The sequence below is a fragment of the Aulonocara stuartgranti genome (assembly GCF_965226115.1).
Source record: "Aulonocara stuartgranti genome assembly, chromosome: 12".
NCBI lineage: Eukaryota > Metazoa > Chordata > Actinopteri > Cichliformes > Cichlidae > Aulonocara > Aulonocara stuartgranti.
In genome coordinates this window covers 29,075,485-29,093,828 of record NC_138948.1, presented here as the reverse complement: position 1 = coordinate 29,093,828, position 18,344 = coordinate 29,075,485, and positions in this window count along the sequence as shown.

The window sequence follows — 18,344 nt, the reverse complement described above, 5'->3', positions numbered from 1 at the left end:
CGGGCGAGTTTCCCATTCAAATGCATGTAACAGTGAGAAACGCATTGTCTTGGCGAAATAAAGCGTTTTTGAACAACTTCATATAAATCGCTGTAACTTTTGATAGAAGACTCAGACAAACATGTTTATGGCTTTATCTTATATAACTCAATATCCCCGTGCTGGGCAAACATGTTTTACAGCCGTTTGAGCTAAGATTTTAAAATGATTCACATAATGAAAACCTATACTTTGTTTCAGGCGAGTTTCCCATTCAAATGCATGTAACAGTGAGAAACACACTGTCTTGGCGAAATAAAGCGTTTTTGAACAACTTCATATAAATCGCTGTAACTTTTGATAGAAGACTCAGACAAACATGTTTATGGCTTTATCTTATATAACTCAATATCCCCGTGCTGGGCAAACAGGTTTTTACAGCCGTTTGAGCTAAGATTTGAAAATTATTCACATAATGAAAACCTATACTTTGTCTCGGGCGAGTTTCCCATTCAAATGCATGTAACAGTGAGAAACGCATTGTCTTGGCGAAATAAAGCGTTTTTGAACAACTTCATATAAATCGCTGTAACTTTTGATAGAAGACTCAGACAAACATGTTTATGGCTTTATCTTATATAACTCAATATCCCAGTGCTGGGCAAACAGGTTTTACAGCCGATTGAGCTAAGATTTTAAAATCATTCACATAATGAACACCTATACTTTGTCTCGGGCGAGTTTCCCATTCAAATGCATGTAACAGTGAGAAACGCATTGTCTTGGCGAAATAAAGCGTTTTTGAACAACTTCATATAAATCGCTGTAACTTTTGATAGAAGACTCAGACAAACATGTTTATGGCTTTATCTTATATAACTCAATATCCCCGTGCTGGGCAAACAGGTTTTTACAGCTGATTGAGCTAAGATTTTAAAATTATTCACATAATGAAAACCTATACTTTGTTTCAGGCGAGTTTCCCATTCAAATGCATGTAACAGTGAGAAACACACTGTCTTGGCGAAATAAAGCGTTTTTGAACAACTTCATATAAATCGCTGTAACTTTTGATAGAAGACTCAGACAAACATGTTTATGGCTTTATCTTATAGAACTCAATATCCCCGTGCTGGGCAAACAGGTTTTTACAGCCGTTTGAGCTAAGATTTTAAAATTATTCACATAATGAAAACCTATACTTTGTCTCGGGCGAGTTTCCCATTCAAATGCATGTAACAGTGAGAAACGCATTGTCTTGGCGAAATAAAGCGTTTTTGAACAACTTCATATAAATCGCTGTAACTTTTGATAGAAGACTCAGACAAACATGTTTATGGCTTTATCTTATATAACTCAATATCCCCGTGCTGGGCAAACAGGTTTTACAGCCGATTGAGCTAAGATTTGAAAATTATTCACATAATGAAAACCTATACTTTGTCTCGGGCGAGTTTCCCATTCAAATGCATGTAACAGTGAGAAACGCATTGTCTTGGCGAAATAAAGCGTTTTTGAACAACTTCATATAAATCGCTGTAACTTTTGATAGAAGACTCAGACAAACATGTTTATGGCTTTATCTTATATAACTCAATATCCCCGTGCTGGGCAAACATGTTTTACAGCCGTTTGAGCTAAGATTTTAAAATGATTCACATAATGAAAACCTATACTTTGTTTCAGGCGAGTTTCCCATTCAAATGCATGTAACAGTGAGAAACACACTGTCTTGGCGAAATAAAGCGTTTTTGAACAACTTCATATAAATCGCTGTAACTTTTGATAGAAGACTCAGACAAACATGTTTATGGCTTTATCTTATATAACTCAATATCCCCGTGCTGGGCAAACAGGTTTTTACAGCCGTTTGAGCTAAGATTTGAAAATTATTCACATAATGAAAACCTATACTTTGTCTCGGGCGAGTTTCCCATTCAAATGCATGTAACAGTGAGAAACGCATTGTCTTGGCGAAATAAAGCGTTTTTGAACAACTTCATATAAATCGCTGTAACTTTTGATAGAAGACTCAGACAAACATGTTTATGGCTTTATCTTATATAACTCAATATCCCTGTGCTGGGAAAACAGGTTTTACAGCCGATTGAGCTAAGATTTGAAAATTATTCACATAATGAAAACCTATACTTTGTCTCGGGCGAGTTTCCCATTCAAATGCATGTAACAGTGAGAAACGCATTGTCTTGGCGAAATAAAGCGTTTTTGAACAACTTCATATAAATCGCTGTAACTTTTGATAGAAGACTCAGACAAACATGTTTATGGCTTTATCTTATATAACTCAATATCCCCGTGCTGGGCAAACAGGTTTTGCAGCCGATTGAGCTAAGATTTGAAAATTATTCACATAATGAAAACCTATACTTTGTTTCAGGCGAGTTTCCCATTCAAATGCATGTAACAGTGAGAAACACACTGTCTTGGCGAAATAAAGCGTTTTTGAACAACTTCATATAAATCGCTGTAACTTTTGATAGAAGACTCAGACAAACATGTTTATGGCTTTATCTTATAGAACTCAATATCCCCGTGCTGGGCAAACAGGTTTTGCAGCCGATTGAGCTAAGATTTTAAAATTATTCACATAATGAAAACCTATACTTTGTCTCGGGCGAGTTTCCCATTCAAATGCATGTAACAGTGAGAAACGCATTGTCTTGGCGAAATAAAGCGTTTTTGAACAACTTCATATAAATCGCTGTAACTTTTGATAGAAGACTCAGACAAACATGTTTATGGCTTTATCTTATAGAACTCAATATCCCCGTGCTGGGCAAACAGGTTTTGCAGCCGATTGAGCTAAGATTTTAAAATTATTCACATAATGAAAACCTATACTTTGTCTCGGGTGAGTTTCCCATTCAAATGCATGTAACAGTGAGAAACGCATTGTCTTGGCGAAATAAAGCGTTTTTGAACAACTTCATATAAATCGCTGTAACTTTTGATAGAAGACTCAGACAAACATGTTTATGGCTTTATCTTATATAACTCAATATCCCAGTGCTGGGCAAACAGGTTTTACAGCCGATTGAGCTAAGATTTTAAAATCATTCACATAATGAACACCTATACTTTGTCTCGGGCGAGTTTCCCATTCAAATGCATGTAACAGTGAGAAACGCATTGTCTTGGCGAAATAAAGCGTTTTTGAACAACTTCATATAAATCGCTGTAACTTTTGATAGAAGACTCAGACAAACATGTTTATGGCTTTATCTTATATAACTCAATATCCCCGTGCTGGGCAAACAGGTTTTTACAGCTGATTGAGCTAAGATTTTAAAATTATTCACATAATGAAAACCTATACTTTGTTTCAGGCGAGTTTCCCATTCAAATGCATGTAACAGTGAGAAACACACTGTCTTGGCGAAATAAAGCGTTTTTGAACAACTTCATATAAATCGCTGTAACTTTTGATAGAAGACTCAGACAAACATGTTTATGGCTTTATCTTATAGAACTCAATATCCCCGTGCTGGGCAAACAGGTTTTTACAGCCGTTTGAGCTAAGATTTTAAAATTATTCACATAATGAAAACCTATACTTTGTCTCGGGCGAGTTTCCCATTCAAATGCGTGTAACAGTGAGAAACGCATTGTCTTGGCGAAATAAAGCGTTTTTGAACAACTTCATATAAATCGCTGTAACTTTTGATAGAAGACTCAGACAAACATGTTTATGGCTTTATCTTATATAACTCAATATCCCAGTGCTGGGCAAACAGGTTTTACAGCCGATTGAGCTAAGATTTTAAAATCATTCACATAATGAACACCTATACTTTGTCTCGGGCGAGTTTCCCATTCAAATGCATGTAACAGTGAGAAACGCATTGTCTTGGCGAAATAAAGCGTTTTTGAACAACTTCATATAAATCGCTGTAACTTTTGATAGAAGACTCAGACAAACATGTTTATGGCTTTATCTTATATAACTCAATATCCCCGTGCTGGGCAAACAGGTTTTTACAGCTGATTGAGCTAAGATTTTAAAATTATTCACATAATGAAAACCTATACTTTGTTTCAGGCGAGTTTCCCATTCAAATGCATGTAACAGTGAGAAACACACTGTCTTGGCGAAATAAAGCGTTTTTGAACAACTTCATATAAATCGCTGTAACTTTTGATAGAAGACTCAGACAAACATGTTTATGGCTTTATCTTATATAACTCAATATCCCCGTGCTGGGCAAACAGGTTTTTACAGCCGTTTGAGCTAAGATTTTAAAATTATTCACATAATGAAAACCTATACTTTGTCTCGGGCGAGTTTCCCATTCAAATGCATGTAACAGTGAGAAACGCATTGTCTTGGCGAAATAAAGCGTTTTTGAACAACTTCATATAAATCGCTGTAACTTTTGATAGAAGACTCAGACAAACATGTTTATGGCTTTATCTTATATAACTCAATATCCCCGTGCTGGGCAAACAGGTTTTTACAGCCGATTGAGCTAAGATTTTAAAATTATTCACATAATGAAAACCTATACTTTGTCTCGGGCGAGTTTCCCATTCAAATGCATGTAACAGTGAGAAACGCATTGTCTTGGCGAAATAAAGCGTTTTTGAACAACTTCATATAAATCGCTGTAACTTTTGATAGAAGACTCAGACAAACATGTTTATGGCTTTATCTTATAGAACTCAATATCCCCGTGCTGGGCAAACAGGTTTTGCAGCCGATTGAGCTAAGATTTTAAAATTATTCACATAATGAAAACCTATACTTTGTCTCGGGCGAGTTTCCCATTCAAATGCATGTAACAGTGAGAAACACACTGTCTTGGCGAAATAAAGCGTTTTTGAACAACTTCATATAAATAGCTGTAACTTTTGATAGAAGACTCAGACAAACATGTTTATGGCTTTATCTTATAGAACTCAATATCCCCGTGCTGGGCAAACATGTTTTACAGCCGTTTGAGCTAAGATTTTAAAATGATTCACATAATGAAAACCTATACTTTGTTTCAGGCGAGTTTCCCATTCAAATGCATGTAACAGTGAGAAACACACTGTCTTGGCGAAATAAAGCGTTTTTGAACAACTTCATATAAATCGCTGTAACTTTTGATAGAAGACTCAGACAAACATGTTTATGGCTTTATCTTATAGAACTCAATATCCCCATGCTGGGCAAACAGGTTTTGCAGCCATTTGAGCTAAGATTTTAAAATTAGTCACATAATGAAAACCTATATTTTGTCTCGGGCGAGTTTCCCATTCAAATGCATGTAACAGTGAGAAACGCATTGTCTTGGCGAAATAAAGCGTTTTTGAACAACTTCATATAAATCGCTGTAACTTTTGATAGAAGACTCAGACAAACATGTTTATGGCTTTATCTTATATAACTCAATATCCCAGTGCTGGGCAAACAGGTTTTGCAGCCGATTGAGCTAAGATTTTAAAATTATTCACATAATGAAAACCTATACTTTGTCTCGGGTGAGTTTCCCATTCAAATGCATGTAACAGTGAGAAACGCATTGTCTTGGCGAAATAAAGCGTTTTTGAACAACTTCATATAAATCGCTGTAACTTTTGATAGAAGACTCAGACAAACATGTTTATGGCTTTATCTTATATAACTCAATATCCCAGTGCTGGGCAAACAGGTTTTACAGCCGATTGAGCTAAGATTTTAAAATCATTCACATAATGAACACCTATACTTTGTTTCAGGCGAGTTTCCCATTCAAATGCATGTAACAGTGAGAAACGCATTGTCTTGGCGAAATAAAGCGTTTTTGAACAACTTCATATAAATCGCTGTAACTTTTGATAGAAGACTCAGACAAACATGTTTATGGCTTTATCTTATATAACTCAATATCCCCGTGCTGGGCAAACAGGTTTTTACAGCTGATTGAGCTAAGATTTTAAAATTATTCACATAATGAAAACCTATACTTTGTTTCAGGCGAGTTTCCCATTCAAATGCATGTAACAGTGAGAAACACACTGTCTTGGCGAAATAAAGCGTTTTTGAACAACTTCATATAAATCGCTGTAACTTTTGATAGAAGACTCAGACAAACATGTTTATGGCTTTATCTTATATAACTCAATATCCCCGTGCTGGGCAAACAGGTTTTTACAGCCGTTTGAGCTAAGATTTTAAAATTATTCACATAATGAAAACCTATACTTTGTCTCGGGCGAGTTTCCCATTCAAATGCATGTAACAGTGAGAAACGCATTGTCTTGGCGAAATAAAGCGTTTTTGAACAACTTCATATAAATCGCTGTAACTTTTGATAGAAGACTCAGACAAACATGTTTATGGCTTTATCTTATATAACTCAATATCCCCGTGCTGGGCAAACAGGTTTTTACAGCCGATTGAGCTAAGATTTGAAAATTATTCACATAATGAAAACCTATACTTTGTCTCGGGCGAGTTTCCCATTCAAATGCATGTAACAGTGAGAAACGCATTGTCTTGGCGAAATAAAGCGTTTTTGAACAACTTCATATAAATCGCTGTAACTTTTGATAGAAGACTCAGACAAACATGTTTATGGCTTTATCTTATAGAACTCAATATCCCCGTGCTGGGCAAACAGGTTTTGCAGCCGATTGAGCTAAGATTTTAAAATTATTCACATAATGAAAACCTATACTTTGTCTCGGGCGAGTTTCCCATTCAAATGCATGTAACAGTGAGAAACACACTGTCTTGGCGAAATAAAGCGTTTTTGAACAACTTCATATAAATAGCTGTAACTTTTGATAGAAGACTCAGACAAACATGTTTATGGCTTTATCTTATAGAACTCAATATCCCCGTGCTGGGCAAACATGTTTTACAGCCGTTTGAGCTAAGATTTTAAAATGATTCACATAATGAAAACCTATACTTTGTTTCAGGCGAGTTTCCCATTCAAATGCATGTAACAGTGAGAAACACACTGTCTTGGCGAAATAAAGCGTTTTTGAACAACTTCATATAAATCGCTGTAACTTTTGATAGAAGACTCAGACAAACATGTTTATGGCTTTATCTTATAGAACTCAATATCCCCGTGCTGGGCAAACAGGTTTTGCAGCCATTTGAGCTAAGATTTTAAAATTAGTCACATAATGAAAACCTATACTTTGTCTCGGACGAGTTTCCCATTCAAATGCATGTAACAGTGAGAAACACACTGTCTTGGCGAAAGAAAGCATTTTCGTACAAGTTCATATAAATCGCTGTAACTTTTGATAGAAGACTCAGACAAACATGTTTATGGCTTTATCTTATAGAACTCAATATCCCCGTGCTGGGCAAACAGGTTTTGCAGCCGATTGAGCTAAGATTTTAAAATTATTCACATAATGAAAACCTATACTTTGTCTCGGGCGAGTTTCCCATTCAAATGCATGTAACAGTGAGAAACGCATTGTCTTGGCGAAATAAAGCGTTTTTGAACAACTTCATATAAATCGCTGTAACTTTTGATAGAAGACTCAGACAAACATGTTTATGGCTTTATCTTATATAACTCAATATCCCCGTGCTGGGCAAACAGGTTTTTACAGCTGATTGAGCTAAGATTTTAAAATTATTCACATAATGAAAACCTATACTTTGTTTCAGGCGAGTTTCCCATTCAAATGCATGTAACAGTGAGAAACACACTGTCTTGGCGAAATAAAGCGTTTTTGAACAACTTCATATAAATCGCTGTAACTTTTGATAGAAGACTCAGACAAACATGTTTATGGCTTTATCTTATATAACTCAATATCCCCGTGCTGGGCAAACAGGTTTTTACAGCCGTTTGAGCTAAGATTTTAAAATTATTCACATAATGAAAACCTATACTTTGTCTCGGGCGAGTTTCCCATTCAAATGCATGTAACAGTGAGAAACGCATTGTCTTGGCGAAATAAAGCGTTTTTGAACAACTTCATATAAATCGCTGTAACTTTTGATAGAAGACTCAGACAAACATGTTTATGGCTTTATCTTATATAACTCAATATCCCCGTGCTGGGCAAACAGGTTTTTACAGCCGATTGAGCTAAGATTTGAAAATTATTCACATAATGAAAACCTATACTTTGTCTCGGGCGAGTTTCCCATTCAAATGCATGTAACAGTGAGAAACGCATTGTCTTGGCGAAATAAAGCGTTTTTGAACAACTTCATATAAATCGCTGTAACTTTTGATAGAAGACTCAGACAAACATGTTTATGGCTTTATCTTATAGAACTCAATATCCCCGTGCTGGGCAAACAGGTTTTGCAGCCGATTGAGCTAAGATTTTAAAATTATTCACATAATGAAAACCTATACTTTGTCTCGGGCGAGTTTCCCATTCAAATGCATGTAACAGTGAGAAACACACTGTCTTGGCGAAATAAAGCGTTTTTGAACAACTTCATATAAATAGCTGTAACTTTTGATAGAAGACTCAGACAAACATGTTTATGGCTTTATCTTATAGAACTCAATATCCCCGTGCTGGGCAAACATGTTTTACAGCCGTTTGAGCTAAGATTTTAAAATGATTCACATAATGAAAACCTATACTTTGTTTCAGGCGAGTTTCCCATTCAAATGCATGTAACAGTGAGAAACACACTGTCTTGGCGAAATAAAGCGTTTTTGAACAACTTCATATAAATCGCTGTAACTTTTGATAGAAGACTCAGACAAACATGTTTATGGCTTTATCTTATAGAACTCAATATCCCCGTGCTGGGCAAACAGGTTTTGCAGCCATTTGAGCTAAGATTTTAAAATTAGTCACATAATGAAAACCTATACTTTGTCTCGGACGAGTTTCCCATTCAAATGCATGTAACAGTGAGAAACACACTGTCTTGGCGAAAGAAAGCATTTTCGTACAAGTTCATATAAATCGCTGTAACTTTTGATAGAAGACTCAGACAAACATGTTTATGGCTTTATCTTATAGAACTCAATATCCCCGTGCTGGGCAAACAGGTTTTGCAGCCGATTGAGCTAAGATTTTAAAATTATTCACATAATGAAAACCTATACTTTGTCTCGGGCGAGTTTCCCATTCAAATGCATGTAACAGTGAGAAACGCATTGTCTTGGCGAAATAAAGCGTTTTTGAACAACTTCATATAAATCGCTGTAACTTTTGATAGAAGACTCAGACAAACATGTTTATGGCTTTATCTTATATAACTCAATATCCCCGTGCTGGGCAAACAGGTTTTTACAGCTGATTGAGCTAAGATTTTAAAATTATTCACATAATGAAAACCTATACTTTGTTTCAGGCGAGTTTCCCATTCAAATGCATGTAACAGTGAGAAACACACTGTCTTGGCGAAATAAAGCGTTTTTGAACAACTTCATATAAATCGCTGTAACTTTTGATAGAAGACTCAGACAAACATGTTTATGGCTTTATCTTATATAACTCAATATCCCCGTGCTGGGCAAACAGGTTTTGCAGCCATTTGAGCTAAGATTTTAAAATTAGTCACATAATGAAAACCTATACTTTGTCTCGGACGAGTTTCCCATTCAAATGCATGTAACAGTGAGAAACACACTGTCTTGGCGAAAGAAAGCATTTTCGTACAAGTTCATATAAATCGCTGTAACTTTTGATAGAAGACTCAGACAAACATGTTTATGGCTTTATCTTATAGAACTCAATATCCCCGTGCTGGGCAAACAGGTTTTACAGCCGATTGAGCTAAGATTTTAAAATTATTCACATAATGAAAACCTATACTTTGTCTCGGGCGAGTTTCCCATTCAAATGCATGTAACAGTGAGAAACGCATTGTCTTGGCGAAATAAAGCGTTTTTAAACAACTTCATATAAATCGCTGTAACTTTTGATAGAAGACTCAGACAAACATGTTTATGGCTTTATCTTATAGAACTCAATATCCCCGTGCTGGGCAAACAGGTTTTACAGCCGATTGAGCTAAGATTTGAAAATTATTCACATAATGAAAACCTATACTTTGTCTCGGGCGAGTTTCCCATTCAAATGCATGTAACAGTGAGAAACGCATTGTCTTGGCGAAATAAAGCGTTTTTGAACAACTTCATATAAATCGCTGTAACTTTTGATAGAAGACTCAGACAAACATGTTTATGGCTTTATCTTATAGAACTCAATATCCCCGTGCTGGGCAAACAGGTTTTGCAGCCGATTGAGCTAAGATTTTAAAATTATTCACATAATGAAAACCTATACTTTGTCTCGGGCGAGTTTCCCATTCAAATGCATGTAACAGTGAGAAACGCATAGTCTTGGCGAAATAAAGCGTTTTTGAACAACTTCATATAAATCGTTGTAACTTTTGATAGAAGACTCAGACAAACATGTTTATGGCTTTATCTTATATAACTCAATATCCCCGTGCTGGGCAAACAGGTTTTTACAGCCGATTGAGCTAAGATTTTAAAATTATTCACATAATGAAAACCTATACTTTGTTTCAGACGAGTTTCCCATTCAAATGCATGTAACAGTGAGAAACACACTGTCTTGGCAAAATAAAGCGTTTTTGAACAACTTCATATAAATCGCTGTAACTTTTGATAGAAGACTCAGACAAACATGTTTATGGCTTTATCTTATATAACTCAATATCCCCGTGCTGGGCAAACAGGTTTTGCAGCCGATTGAGCTAAGATTTTAAAATTATTCACATAATGAAAACCTATACTTTGTCTCGGGCGAGTTTCCCATTCAAATGCATGTAACAGTGAGAAACGCATTGTCTTGGCGAAATAAAGCGTTTTTGAACAACTTCATATAAATCGCTGTAACTTTTGATAGAAGACTCAGACAAACATGTTTATGGCTTTATCTTATATAACTCAATATCCCCGTGCTGGGCAAACAGGTTTTTACAGCCGATTGAGCTAAGATTTTAAAATTATTCACATAATGAAAACCTATACTTTGTTTCAGACGAGTTTCCCATTCAAATGCATGTAACAGTGAGAAACACACTGTCTTGGCAAAATAAAGCGTTTTTGAACAACTTCATATAAATCGCTGTAGCTTTTGATAGAAGACTCAGACAAACATGTTTATGGCTTTATCTTATAGAACTCAATATCCCCGTGCTGGGCAAACAGGTTTTGCAGCCGATTGAGCTAAGATTTGAAAATTATTCACATAATGAAAACCTATACTTTGTCTCGGGTGAGTTTCCCATTCAAATGCATGTAACAGTGAGAAACGCATTGTCTTGGCGAAATAAAGCGTTTTTGAACAACTTCATATAAATCGCTGTAACTTTTGATAGAAGACTCAGACAAACATGTTTATGGCTTTATCTTATATAACTCAATATCCCAGTGCTGGGCAAACAGGTTTTACAGCCGATTGAGCTAAGATTTTAAAATCATTCACATAATGAACACCTATACTTTGTCTCGGGCGAGTTTCCCATTCAAATGCATGTAACAGTGAGAAACGCATTGTCTTGGCGAAATAAAGCGTTTTTGAACAACTTCATATAAATCGCTGTAACTTTTGATAGAAGACTCAGACAAACATGTTTATGGCTTTATCTTATATAACTCAATATCCCCGTGCTGGGCAAACAGGTTTTTACAGCTGATTGAGCTAAGATTTTAAAATTATTCACATAATGAAAACCTATACTTTGTTTCAGGCGAGTTTCCCATTCAAATGCATGTAACAGTGAGAAACACACTGTCTTGGCGAAATAAAGCGTTTTTGAACAACTTCATATAAATCGCTGTAACTTTTGATAGAAGACTCAGACAAACATGTTTATGGCTTTATCTTATATAACTCAATATCCCCGTGCTGGGCAAACAGGTTTTTACAGCCGTTTGAGCTAAGATTTTAAAATTATTCACATAATGAAAACCTATACTTTGTCTCGGGCGAGTTTCCCATTCAAATGCATGTAACAGTGAGAAACGCATTGTCTTGGCGAAATAAAGCGTTTTTGAACAACTTCATATAAATCGCTGTAACTTTTGATAGAAGACTCAGACAAACATGTTTATGGCTTTATCTTATATAACTCAATATCCCCGTGCTGGGCAAACAGGTTTTTACAGCCGATTGAGCTAAGATTTGAAAATTATTCACATAATGAAAACCTATACTTTGTCTCGGGCGAGTTTCCCATTCAAATGCATGTAACAGTGAGAAACGCATTGTCTTGGCGAAATAAAGCGTTTTTGAACAACTTCATATAAATCGCTGTAACTTTTGATAGAAGACTCAGACAAACATGTTTATGGCTTTATCTTATAGAACTCAATATCCCCGTGCTGGGCAAACAGGTTTTGCAGCCGATTGAGCTAAGATTTTAAAATTATTCACATAATGAAAACCTATACTTTGTCTCGGGCGAGTTTCCCATTCAAATGCATGTAACAGTGAGAAACACACTGTCTTGGCGAAATAAAGCGTTTTTGAACAACTTCATATAAATAGCTGTAACTTTTGATAGAAGACTCAGACAAACATGTTTATGGCTTTATCTTATAGAACTCAATATCCCCGTGCTGGGCAAACATGTTTTACAGCCGTTTGAGCTAAGATTTTAAAATGATTCACATAATGAAAACCTATACTTTGTTTCAGGCGAGTTTCCCATTCAAATGCATGTAACAGTGAGAAACACACTGTCTTGGCGAAATAAAGCGTTTTTGAACAACTTCATATAAATCGCTGTAACTTTTGATAGAAGACTCAGACAAACATGTTTATGGCTTTATCTTATAGAACTCAATATCCCCGTGCTGGGCAAACAGGTTTTGCAGCCGATTGAGCTAAGATTTTAAAATGATTCACATAATGAAAACCTATACTTTGTCTCAGGCGAGTTTCCCATTCAAATGCATGTAACAGTGAGAAAGGCATTGTCTTGGCGAAATAAAGCGTTTTTGAACAACTTCATATAAATCGCTGTAACTTTTGATAGAAGACTCAGACAAACATGTTTATGGCTTTATCTTATAGAACTCAATATCCCCGTGCTGGGCAAACAGGTTTTGCAGCCGATTGAGCTAAGATTTTAAAAGTATTCACATAATGAAAACCTATACTTTGTCTCGGACGAGTTTCCCATTCAAATGCATGTAACAGTGAGAAACGCATTGTCTTGGCGAAATAAAGCGTTTTTGAACAACTTCATATAAATCGCTGTAACTTTTGATAGAAGACTCAGACAAACATGTTTATGGCTTTATCTTATATAACTCAATATCCCCGTGCTGGGCAAACAGGTTTTTACAGCTGATTGAGCTAAGATTTTAAAATTATTCACATAATGAAAACCTATACTTTGTTTCAGGCGAGTTTCCCATTCAAATGCATGTAACAGTGAGAAACACACTGTCTTGGCGAAATAAAGCGTTTTTGAACAACTTCATATAAATCGCTGTAACTTTTGATAGAAGACTCAGACAAACATGTTTATGGCTTTATCTTATATAACTCAATATCCCCGTGCTGGGCAAACAGGTTTTGCAGCCGTTTGAGCTAAGATTTTAAAATTATTCACATAATGAAAACCTATACTTTGTCTCGGGCGAGTTTCCCATTCAAATGCATGTAACAGTGAGAAACGCATTGTCTTGGCGAAATAAAGCGTTTTTGAACAACTTCATATAAATCGCTGTAACTTTTGATAGAAGACTCAGACAAACATGTTTATGGGTTTATCTTATATAACTCAATATCCCTGTGCTGGGCAAACAGGTTTTACAGCCGATTGAGCTAAGATTTGAAAATTATTCACATAATGAAAACCTATACTTTGTCTCGGGCGAGTTTCCCATTCAAATGCATGTAACAGTGAGAAACGCATAGTCTTGGCGAAATAAAGCGTTTTTGAACAACTTCATATAAATCGTTGTAACTTTTGATAGAAGACTCAGACAAACATGTTTATGGCTTTATCTTATAGAACTCAATATCCCCGTGCTGGGCAAACATGTTTTACAGCCGTTTGAGCTAAGATTTTAAAATGATTCACATAATGAAAACCTATACTTTGTTTCAGGCGAGTTTCCCATTCAAATGCATGTAACAGTGAGAAACACACTGTCTTGGCGAAATAAAGCGTTTTTGAACAACTTCATATAAATCGCTGTAACTTTTGATAGAAGACTCAGACAAACATGTTTATGGCTTTATCTTATAGAACTCAATATCCCCGTGCTGGGCAAACATGTTTTACAGCCGTTTGAGCTAAGATTTTAAAATGATTCACATAATGAAAACCTATACTTTGTTTCAGGCGAGTTTCCCATTCAAATGCATGTAACAGTGAGAAACACACTGTCTTGGCGAAAGAAAGCATTTTCGTACAGGTTCATATAAATCGCTGTAACTTTTGATAGAAGACTCAGAAACACATGTTCATGGCTTTATCTTATAGAACTCAATATCCCCGTGCTGGGCAAACAGGTTTTGCAGCCGTTTGAGCTAAGATTTTAAAATGATTCACATAATGAAAACCTATACTTTGTCTCGGGCGAGTTTCCCATTCAAATGCATGTAACAGTGAGAAACGCATTGTCTTGGCGAAATAAAGCGTTTTTGAACAACTTCATATAAATCGCTGTAACTTTTGATAGAAGACTCAGACAAACATGTTTATGGCTTTATCTTATATAACTCAATATCCCCGTGCTGGGCAAACAGGTTTTGCAGCCGATTGAGCTAAGATTTTAAAATTATTCACATAATGAAAACCTATACTTTGTCTCGGGCGAGTTTCCCATTCAAATGCATGTAACAGTGAGAAACGCATTGTCTTGGCGAAATAAAGCGTTTTTGAACAACTTCATATAAATCGCTGTAACTTTTGATAGAAGACTCAGACAAACATGTTTATGGCTTTATCTTATATAACTCAATATCCCCGTGCTGGGCAAACAGGTTTTTACAGCTGATTGAGCTAAGATTTTAAAATTATTCACATAATGAAAACCTATACTTTGTTTCAGGCGAGTTTCCCATTCAAATGCATGTAACAGTGAGAAACACACTGTCTTGGCGAAATAAAGCGTTTTTGAACAACTTCATATAAATCGCTGTAACTTTTGATAGAAGACTCAGACAAACATGTTTATGGCTTTATCTTATATAACTCAATATCCCCGTGCTGGGCAAACAGGTTTTTACAGCCGTTTGAGCTAAGATTTTAAAATTATTCACATAATGAAAACCTATACTTTGTCTCGGGCGAGTTTCCCATTCAAATGCATGTAACAGTGAGAAACGCATTGTCTTGGCGAAATAAAGCGTTTTTGAACAACTTCATATAAATCGCTGTAACTTTTGATAGAAGACTCAGACAAACATGTTTATGGCTTTATCTTATATAACTCAATATCCCCGTGCTGGGCAAACAGGTTTTACAGCCGATTGAGCTAAGATTTGAAAATTATTCACATAATGAAAACCTATACTTTGTCTCGGGCGAGTTTCCCATTCAAATGCATGTAACAGTGAGAAACGCATTGTCTTGGCGAAATAAAGCGTTTTTGAACAACTTCATATAAATCGCTGTAACTTTTGATAGAAGACTCAGACAAACATGTTTATGGCTTTATCTTATATAACTCAATATCCCCGTGCTGGGCAAACATGTTTTACAGCCGTTTGAGCTAAGATTTTAAAATGATTCACATAATGAAAACCTATACTTTGTTTCAGGCGAGTTTCCCATTCAAATGCATGTAACAGTGAGAAACACACTGTCTTGGCGAAATAAAGCGTTTTTGAACAACTTCATATAAATCGCTGTAACTTTTGATAGAAGACTCAGACAAACATGTTTATGGCTTTATCTTATATAACTCAATATCCCCGTGCTGGGCAAACAGGTTTTGCAGCCATTTGAGCTAAGATTTTAAAATTAGTCACATAATGAAAACCTATACTTTGTCTCGGACGAGTTTCCCATTCAAATGCATGTAACAGTGAGAAACACACTGTCTTGGCGAAAGAAAGCATTTTCGTACAAGTTCATATAAATCGCTGTAACTTTTGATAGAAGACTCAGAAACACATGTTCATGGCTTTATCTTATAGAACTCAATATCCCCGTGCTGGGCAAACAGGTTTTACAGCCGATTGAGCTAAGATTTTAAAATTATTCACATAATGAAAACCTATACTTTGTCTCGGGCGAGTTTCCCATTCAAATGCATGTAACAGTGAGAAACGCATTGTCTTGGCGAAATAAAGCGTTTTTAAACAACTTCATATAAATCGCTGTAACTTTTGATAGAAGACTCAGACAAACATGTTTATGGCTTTATCTTATAGAACTCAATATCCCCGTGCTGGGCAAACAGGTTTTACAGCCGATTGAGCTAAGATTTGAAAATTATTCACATAATGAAAACCTATACTTTGTCTCGGGCGAGTTTCCCATTCAAATGCATGTAACAGTGAGAAACGCATTGTCTTGGCGAAATAAAGCGTTTTTGAACAACTTCATATAAATCGCTGTAACTTTTGATAGAAGACTCAGACAAACATGTTTATGGCTTTATCTTATAGAACTCAATATCCCCGTGCTGGGCAAACAGGTTTTGCAGCCGATTGAGCTAAGATTTTAAAATTATTCACATAATGAAAACCTATACTTTGTCTCGGGCGAGTTTCCCATTCAAATGCATGTAACAGTGAGAAACGCATTGTCTTGGCGAAATAAAGCGTTTTTGAACAACTTCATATAAATCGTTGTAACTTTTGATAGAAGACTCAGACAAACATGTTTATGGCTTTATCTTATATAACTCAATATCCCCGTGCTGGGCAAACAGGTTTTTACAGCCGATTGAGCTAAGATTTTAAAATTATTCACATAATGAAAACCTATACTTTGTTTCAGACGAGTTTCCCATTCAAATGCATGTAACAGTGAGAAACACACTGTCTTGGCAAAATAAAGCGTTTTTGAACAACTTCATATAAATCGCTGTAACTTTTGATAGAAGACTCAGACAAACATGTTTATGGCTTTATCTTATAGAACTCAATATCCCCGTGCTGGGCAAATAGGTTTTACAGCCGATTGAGCTAAGATTTTAAAATTATTCACATAATGAAAACCTATACTTTGTTTCAGGCGAGTTTCCCATTCAAATGCATGTAACAGTGAGAAACACACTGTCTTGGCGAAATAAAGCTTTTTTCAACCAATTGTAGGTTTAGGCCCCTCTCCCTTGTAACTGGGAATGTCCTCGTGAAGGTAAGCCAAACCGCGGGACATGGTCTCTGCTATGTGACACAACTCTGTCCAGGTCACTCTGTCCAGGTCACTTCTATCGCTGTAACTTTTGATAGAAGACTCAGACAAACATGTTTATGGCTTTATCTTATATAACTCAATATCCCAGTGCTGGGCAAACAGGTTTTTACAGCCGATTGAGCTAAGATTTTAAAATTATTCACATAATGAAAACCTATACTTTGTTTCAGACGAGTTTCCCATTCAAATGCATGTAACAGTGAGAAACACACTGTCTTGGCAAAATAAAGCGTTTTTGAACAACTTCATATAAATCGCTGTAACTTTTGATAGAAGACTCAGACAAACATGTTTATGGCTTTATCTTATAGAACTCAATATCCCCGTGCTGGGCAAATAGGTTTTACAGCCGATTGAGCTAAGATTTGAAAATTATTCACATAATGAAAACCTATACTTTGTCTCGGGCGAGTTTCCCATTCAAATGCATGTAACAGTGAGAAACGCATTGTCTTGGCGAAATAAAGCGTTTTTGAACAACTTCATATAAATCGCTGTAACTTTTGATAGAAGACTCAGACAAACATGTTTATGGCTTTATCTTATAGAACTCAATATCCCCGTGCTGGGCAAACAGGTTTTGCAGCCGATTGAGCTAAGATTTGAAAATTATTCACATAATGAAAACCTATACTTTGTCTCGGGCGAGTTTCCCATTCAAATGCATGTAACAGTGAGAAACGCATAGTCTTGGCGAAATAAAGCGTTTTTGAACAACTTCATATAAATCGTTGTAACTTTTGATAGAAGACTCAGACAAACATGTTTATGGCTTTATCTTATATAACTCAATATCCCCGTGCTGGGCAAACAGGTTTTTACAGCCGATTGAGCTAAGATTTTAAAATTATTCACATAATGAAAACCTATACTTTGTTTCAGACGAGTTTCCCATTCAAATGCATGTAACAGTGAGAAACACACTGTCTTGGCAAAATAAAGCGTTTTTGAACAACTTCATATAAATCGCTGTAACTTTTGATAGAAGACTCAGACAAACATGTTTATGGCTTTATCTTATAGAACTCAATATCCCCGTGCTGGGCAAATAGGTTTTACAGCCGATTGA